Here is a 9,004-nt window from a genome sequence, read left to right on the forward strand (position 1 = left end):
AACATGGTAAATTGTGGCAACACTCATGCACTACACCATGACAAAAAATAAGGGGTCAGCACATCTGCCAGGAAAACCAGCCATTGGAGGCAGACTAATTATGGGAAAAGTCTTTTGCCGACAATTACAAACCGCCCTTGGAATTTCTGTCGGGGAAAGCAATTCCCCGCAGTTACCATAAAGCCTGGCAGATTCTCTGCTCTTCATATTCATACCATTACCGACAGTTAGTACTATTACCGGCGTAGAACTCTTCCCTGGCGGGCTGACAATTTAGGGCAGATAGAAGGTTTCCCGGCAGCCAAACTGCATGTATTTCTGTTCAGTTCGACCACACGAATATCCTATATTGTATACATGTATTTTGACAGCTATGATTTATGTTCAGTCCATTTTGTGCCATCTATATATAGAAAACACATTCATACAGTAATAAAGATTGCATCACACTGAAGAGATAATAGGTGTGCATATACTTATGAGCAATCCATCATCCATACATATATTCATTAGTCCAGGACAACCAAAAGCACAAAGATGCATTATGTGTGCCTACATGCACATATAGGCATACAACTCCAGTAACAGGACAGACAAAAGCATAACCATCCATCAGGTCTACAAGCACACATGCATACGGTTGTAGGTTTGTAAGTCAAAGTATTACATCTAAATTGTGTGGAACCTGTCAGATGGAAAACATAGAAACAATTAACCTTCTATTAAGATATCCAGAAGTAGACTGTCTTCTGACGGGTTGGGAAACAAGTGCCCACCTAGCTGGTTGCCTAATTAGTACCCGTTGTCTGATCCAAATACGCAAGCAAGGATAACAATGATTGGATAATGGTGCAGAGAAGAACGATAGCTGCTGCTACTACCGCTAAGACCAACCATGGATTTTTTAGATGATTATGCCACAACCAGGCCATCCATCTGTTTACGCGATTCTGATAATACTCTTCCATCATACGGCAAACGGATTTAAGGTAGTGCGCACCATTCTGATCAAAGTCCACATTCTTACCCAGCTTACTGAAAAGAGTTGACACTTCTTCATCAGTACGCATGTGGTGTAGGATTATTCCTTTGCGAGCAAGCAGTGCAACATCACAGGGGGTACTAACAAGCTGGGACATAAAAGCGATATAGGAAGTGACATCATTTCCATACTGCGAGCATATTTGCTCAAATGCAACCAAGTTCCTGAAGAGGCAAATGGTATTTTCATCAATAAGCAAGCATGGAATTTCCACCTCGCCCTTGTCAAAAGTTATGTCCAGTAGAGAAGGCGGGTTATGTTTGTTGTTCTCTTTGCACTTAAACTAAATTCCAGCTTCATGATACTGTTCCGCTTGTCGCCATCGATTCTGTGTCTGACAAGAACTTATATGAGATGCCTGCTGATTGATAGACAACTCTTCGAAATAACTTCTTTTGTAATATGTGTGCCACAAAGTTGTGAGAGGATGCAACCATCGGTTTCTAATTTGACAATGCTGCTCTGGTTGAATCCTTTCTTGAGGTCGGAAGTACATATGACACAAATGGAGCAAGTGGTGGAAGTCTGTCTGCCCATCAAAATTACGAGCAACTGTTGTGTACTTCTGAATATTGAGTTCTAAATATTTACGGACCTTTTCAGTAAGTAGATCTACAGCATGGACTCCAACAAGTAACCCATATATTCTCTTCACAATGGAAAATGATAATTGGTTCTCAAGAAGAAGTAGGTCGTGAAATACATGGGCGTGATGCCATTCAGAAATTGGGTCACATTTGGGTTGGTCAGGATCCTTCTGATCATAGCATTGTTTGCCCGTACTAATATGCTCAAGTTCCACACCTTCTGTTGAACATAAATCAGATGATGTCCCAGCAGTCAATCTCATACTTTCAGTACGTGTTCCCTCATTTGATGCATGCTCCATAATCTCCTCCGGTTGTGCTATTGCGTATTGAAGTGGTTCTCCCCCCTGATAATTACTACCACTTGCATTCTGTTCACTAACACACCAATCTAAGTCGTTGGTTCCACCAAGATAAACAAGTAGAAAGCATCCATCAAGCAGGAGCATTCGCAGGAACATGTCACTTTCCAGAGAAACTTCCTCTGAATAGTAACTCCGCGCCTGCCTCTCAAGACTCTCCATAGCTGTTAGATAGACCTCTAACTTTTTCCCGCAGTTGAGTTTAAGAACATAGTCTAAGCAGTTCCATTTTACTTTCTCCATAAACTGCAGGGAAGAATTTCCATGGTAATAAGGACCTATGGACATAACTTTTGGTTCGTAAGATAACTTGTCAACTTGCTTAATATGTTTCGGAACTCGGAAAATTATGCACAATTTTCTTCACTGGTCGTGATCTTTGTAAATTGATATATAGTAAGTTAGCTTCCTTGCCATCAAATTCTCCAATTCGTCGATGTTCATAGTTTCTGCTCTACTCATCTCTCCTTGACATGTCATTTTAGTTACCCAAGAACATCACATTAATTCACGATAGCTAGCAGGAACAGAGAGAGGTAAAGAAACACAGTTAGATTAATATTACTAAAAATAAGTAGTAAGAATAACAGTTTGATATATACAAAGAGTAACACAATTATCTAAGGTAACTACTGGAAACATATTTCATATTCCTAGACATATATAGCCAATGTTAGAAGCTCCCACATCATCCGGGGAAGGATTATACGACGCAAGCTTTACCCCTACACAGTGCAATGCAGAGAGGCAGTGTCGAATCTCGGTACTTCTTGGCACAAGTGGGAAGTACTTCACCTTTTATATTTTATAAGCTTGTTAAAGAAAAATATACTGAATATTTCATGATATCAATATTCCAACGGCTAGGACTTACATTTCTACTATACAGTCATGGCCAAACAATACAACCGAATCATATGAAAAATGCATCTGAAACCAAATGACCGCGGTAAGCATAGTATAAAACCAGCTGAAGAATCTGAGCGATTTCATAGAGCATACTTTCAATTATAAGCCCAAATAGTAGTGACCTATTCCAATCGTCACTGATCCTATTTCCTGTCGCACAAACACACCCGGATTTGCCTAGCTCTCCTCCCCCTCTGGCTCTCCTTCCACTGCCAATAGGCGCCGCCAGGGGCAAAGCCCCTCGTGGTGGCTGGCGGAGGGGACTTCTTGCTCCTATGTTGGGGCGCGCAGCACGGGATTTGGTGGCCTGACCTGGATACAGCATTGGCGTGGGGCGCTGTGATGGTGGCGCACGTGGCCGGGCCGATGGCATGGCTGTGGAGGCTTCATGGTGGTGTGGGTGCGTGGCGGTGGCGCATCCTGCAGATCTGGCACGATGGCGGCTTTCCATTCTGGCCATTGGGGATCTGCAGATGGCGCGGGGAGGGGGTGGCGGTCCATCGGGGGTTGCTGTAGTGGGGGTGGTGGCGGAGCATGCCAGCCGGATCTCACACAGTTTTTTCGGCGAGCGGCACGGGTTGGGGCTCCGTCTGTGGGCGGCGGCTAGGTGGCTCGGCTCTCTCGCTGTGGAGGCTTCCGTTCGCCGAGCCGGCATTACGGCAGCTCGGCGGGCCAGCTGCAACGGCGGCTGGCTTTCTAGTGTCGGCTCATTTGTAGGCGGCCGGCCTGTTTCAACCTTTGGTCCCACTCCTCATCGTCTGGTCGCTACCTTCATTGAAGGGTTGGGGTTGGCCCTCTTCCAGCGGCTGGCTGTCCGAGCTCATCTCGCCCGGCAGCAAGACCGACTTCGTCTATGTAAAGGTGTGAGTTTTTTCTTTTCTTTTGAGAAGGGTCTGAAGGTGTGAGTGTGATAGATGTCTGCGCTCAGCTTATTGGGCTAAAAGCCCAACTAATCATTCTAGTACGAATAACAATAATTTTACTACAAACAGCACAAATCTTCCTAAAAAACAGCACAAATAAAAACTAGTAATAAACTAATGATCACACTACAGGAAAATCCGGTTTCCCGTGTGTAGGCATACAAGCCGAGTGCTTTTTTTCGGACACCCGGTCTAAGCCGAGTCTGGAGAAAAAAACACCCGGTAAATAAGAGGAACTCGGCTTATGGTCATCTATAAGTCGAGTACCGCAGAAAAGCTCACGGCTTATATGAAACACACGGTATCTACCTGAAAAGGCACCCGGCTTACAATACACACTTGGCAAAGACATCTGCCATGTGTCTGCAACGGCAGTGGTTGACGGCGCCGTCACGGCGCAACCTATAAGCCGTGTGTCTGAAGCAGGAACTCGGCTTATATGACATATAAGCTGTGTGCCCGAAGAAGGCACTCGCCTTCTAGGACATATAAGCCGTGTGCCCGATGAAAGCACTAGGCTTACATTTTTGTGGATTTTTTCCTCCACGTAACATTTGTACGAAATTAGTTTAAGATGGTTTTCATTGCATTTATATTTACTACTTAATTAGTATTATTATTCTAACCTATTTTCTGTCGACTAGTTTTCATGGGTCTTATTTGTAAAATTCTTAATTTAACGCTACTTTAATATTTTCATGACTCTTTCGACACCCTAGCATACCCGCCAGCACACTACTAGACGTCTAAGAGGCCCCAACGCAAGATTTGACGGATTTGGCGGCATGGCTAGCCCCCGGAAGCCGCAGGTCACAATCGTAGACACGCGAAGATCAATCCGCATAGAGGGAATTGTTCATATACTTATGCATCATCAAAAATTATGAAAAAAATACCATACGTCCTATATCACATGTGCCCACGCTGTGTAAGAAAATCATGATTTTATCGTGCTCTGAGTGTTCAATAATATTCACGCCGCACCGTTACCGCAGAACGATTATTATACCATGTCATCGCTGTCTGTGAGGGGGGCCACACCCGGAGCCGTGTGCTTCCTCCTCAAACATGCCACCACAACAACTTATGGCATGTATGAAGGCCCCGCGCGATGCTCCGGTGGCATTGCTACCCCCCAAGGCACCCGTCCCACCAAACCCTGGAGCGGTTGACCAGGAGAACTAACCCTTTGACTTTAGTCGGACGGGCTTTGACTAATGGACCTCTCCACCTGGTTGTGGTAGGTCAGCTCATAGGAACACTTCCCTCAGTGTCGACCCAACACGGCCGTTTCCCCCCTCCAGGTGTCGGCGGCGGCGCCGTCCGTGAAGGGGTCACACTCCGGAGACGCGTGCCAGGTGTTGGCACCCTCCACCACACTTCTAGACCTGTAAGAGGCCTCGACGCAAGATTTGGCGGCTTGGCTAGCCCCCGAAGGCTGCCGGCCACAATCGTAGACAGGCAAAAGCAACCCGCATAGAGGGAAGTGCTCAGATATTTCTGCATCACCAAAAATTATGAAAAATTACCATCCGTCCTATATCACATGTTCCCACGCAGTGTAAGAAAATCATGATTTTATCGCGCTCAAAGTATTCAATAATATGCACGCCGCACCGTTACCGCAGAACGTTTACTATACCGTGTCATCGTCTTCCGTGAGGGGGGCCACACCCCGAAGCCGCGTGCTATCTCTTCAGACATGCCACCACACCTTAAGGCATGTATGAGGGCCCCGTGCGATGCTCCCATGGCATTGCTACCCCCCAAGGCCCCCGTCCCGCCAAACCTTGCAGCAGTTGACCAGGAGATCTAACCCTTTGACTTTCACCGGACGGGCTTTGACCAACGGACCTCTCCACCCGGTTGTGGTAGGTCAGCTCATAGGAACACTTCGGAATAAGGTCCGGGCCAAACCCACCGCAAGATTCCCTCCGTGTCGACTCGACGCGGTCGTTACCCCCCTCCAGGTGCCGGCGGCGGCGCCGTCCGTGAAGGGGGTCACACTCCGGAGACACGTGTCGGGTGTTGGCACTCGCCACCACACTTCTAGACCTGTAAGAGGCCCCGACGCAAGATTTGGCGGCTTGGCTAGCCCCCGAAGGCCGCCGGCCACAATCGTAAGCACGCAAGAGCAATCCGCGTAGAGGGAAGTGTTCAGATACTTCTGCATCACCAAAAATTATGAAAAATTACCATCCGTACTATATCACATGTGCCCACGCGGTGTAAGAAAATCATGATTTTATCACATTCAAAGTATTCAATAATATTCACGCCGCACCGTTACCGCAGAACGTTTACTATACAGTGTCATCGTCATCCATGAGGGGGGCCACACCCCGGAGTCGCGTGCTATCTCTTCAGACATACCACCACACCTTAAGGCTTGTATGAGGGCCCCGCACGATGCTCCGGTGGCATTGCTACCCCCCAAGGCCCCCGTCCCGCCAAACCCTGCAGCAGTTGACCAGGAGATCTAACCCTTTGACTTTCGCCGGATGGGCTTTGACCAACAGACCTCTCCACCCCGGTTATGGTAGGTCAGCTCATAGGAACACTATGGAACAAGGTCCGGGCCAAACCCACCGCAAGATTCCCTCCGTGTCGACCCGACGCGGCCGTTACCCCCCTCCAGGTGCCGACAGCGGCGCCGTCCGTGAAGGGGACACACTCCGGAGACGCGTGCCGTGTGTTGGCACCAGCCACCACACTTCTGGACGTGTAAGAGGCCCCGACGCAAGATTTGGCGGCATGGCTAGCCCCCGGAGGCCGTCGGCCACATTCGTAGACACGCAAGAACAATCTGCGTAGAAGGAAGTGTTCAGATACTTCTGCATCACCAAAAATTATGAAAAATTACCATCCGTCCTATATCACATGTTCCCACGCCGTGTAAGAAAATCATGATTTTATCGTGCTCCCAGAATATTCAATAATATTCACGCCGCACCGTTACCGCAGAATGTTTACTATACCATGTCATCGTCGTCCGTGAGGGGGGGCCACAACCCGGAGCCGCGTGCTGTTGGGGAACGTAGTAATTTCAAAAAAATTCCTACGCACACTCAAGATCATGGTGATGTATAGCAACGAGAGGGGAGAGTGTGATCTACGTACCCTTTTAGATCGACAACGGAAGCGTTAGCACAACGTGGTTGATGCAGTCGTACGTCTTCACGATCCGACCGATCCAAGCACCGTTACTCCGGCACCTCCGAGTTCTTGGCACACGTTCAGCTCGATGACGATCCCCGGGCTCCGATCCAGCAAAGCGTCGGGGAGGAGTTCCGTCAGCACGACGGCGTGGTGACGATCTTGATGTTCTACCGACGCAGGGCTTCGCCTAAGCACTGCAACGATATGACCGAGGTGGAATATGGTGGAGGGGGGCACCGCACATGGCTAAGGAACGATCACGAAGATCAACTTGTGTGTTCTAGGGTGCCCCCCTGCCTCCGTATATAAAGGATCCAAGGGGGGGTGCGGCCGGCCCTAGAGGAGGCGCGCAGGAGGAGTCCTCCTACCGGGAGTAGGACTCCCCTCCCTTTCCTTGTCCAAGTAGGAGAGGTGGAAGGAGAGAAGGAAAAAGGGGGGGCGCCGCCCCTCCCTCCTTGTCCAATTCGGACTAGGGGGAGAGGGGCCGCGCGGCCTGCCCTGGCAGCCCCTTCCTCTTCTCCACTTTAGGCCCATGAGGCCCATTAACCCCCCGGGGGGTTCCAGTAATCCACCGGTGCTCCGGTTTTATCCGAAACTTCCCCGTAACACTTCCGGTGTCCGAATATAGTCGTCCAATATATCAATCATTATGTCTCGACCATTTCGAGACTCCTCGTCATGTCCGTGATCACATCCGGGACTCCGAACTAGCTTCGGTACATCAAAACTCATAAACCCATAATATAACTGTCATCGTAACCTTAAGCGTGCGGACCCTACGGTTCGAGAACAATGTAGACATGACCGAGACACGTCTCCGGTCAATAACCAATAGCGGGACCTGGATGCCCATATTGGCTCCTACATATTCTACGAAGATCTTTATCGGTCAGACCGCATAATAACATACGTTGTTCCCTTTGTCATCGGTATGTTACTTGCCCGAGATTCGATCGTCGGTATCCAATACCTAGTTCAATCTCATTACCGGCAAGTCTCTTTACTCGTTCCGTAATACATCATATCACAACTAACATATTAGTTGCAATGCTTGCAAGGCTTATGTGATGTGTATTACCGAGAGGGCCCAGAGATACCTCCCCGACAATCGGAGTGACAAATCATAATCTCGAAATACGCCAACCCAACATGTACCTTTGGAGACACCTGTAGAGCACCTTTATAATCACCCATTTACGTTGTGACGTTTGGTAGCACACGAAGTGTTCCTCCGGCAAACGGGAGTTGCATAATCTCATAGTCATAGGAATATGTATAAGTCATGAAGAAAGCAATAGCAACATACTAAACGATCGGGTGCTAAGCTAATGGAATGGGTCATGTCAATCAGATCATTCACCTATTGATGTGATCCCGTTAATCAAATAACAACTCTTTGTTCATGGTCAGGAAACATAACCATCTTTGATTAACGAGCTAGTCAAGTAGAGGCATACTAGTGACACTCTGTTTGTCTATGTATTCACACATGTATTATGTTTCCGGTTAATACAATTCTAGCATGAATAATAAACATTTATCATGATATAAGGAAATAAATAATAACTTTATTATTGCCTCTAGGGCATATTTCCTTCAGTCTCCCACTTGCACCAGAGTCAATAATCTAGTTCACATCGCCATGTGATTCAACACTAAGAGTTCACATCACCATGTGATTAACACCCATAGTTCACATCGTCATGTGACCTATACCCAAAGGGTTTACTAGAGTCAATAATCTAGTTCACATCAATTTATGTGATTAACACCCAAAGAGTACTAAGGTGTGATCATGTTTTGCTTGTGAGATATTTTTAGTCAATGGGTCTGTCACATACAGATCCGTAAGTATTTTGCGAATTCTATGTCTACAATGCTCTGCACGAAGCTACTCTACCTAATTGCTCCCACTTTCAATATGTATCTTGATCGAGACTTAGAGTCATCCAGATCTGTGTCAAAACTTGCATCGACGTAACTTTTTACGACGAACCTTTTGTCACCTCCATAATCGAGAAA

At 47.3% G+C, this 9,004-nt stretch overlaps 1 pseudogene; it reads right to left on the reverse strand.

Annotated features, from left to right (window-relative positions):
* Nucleotides 1-788: 788 nt before the first annotated feature.
* Nucleotides 789-2,471, reverse strand: LOC147981559 (UPF0481 protein At3g47200-like; annotated as a pseudogene).
* Nucleotides 2,472-9,004: the final 6,533 nt, after the last annotated feature.

The sequence above is a fragment of the Triticum urartu genome, chromosome 3A (assembly GCF_056163025.1).
Source record: "Triticum urartu cultivar PI428250 chromosome 3A, HENAU_Tu73, whole genome shotgun sequence".
NCBI lineage: Eukaryota > Viridiplantae > Streptophyta > Magnoliopsida > Poales > Poaceae > Triticum > Triticum urartu.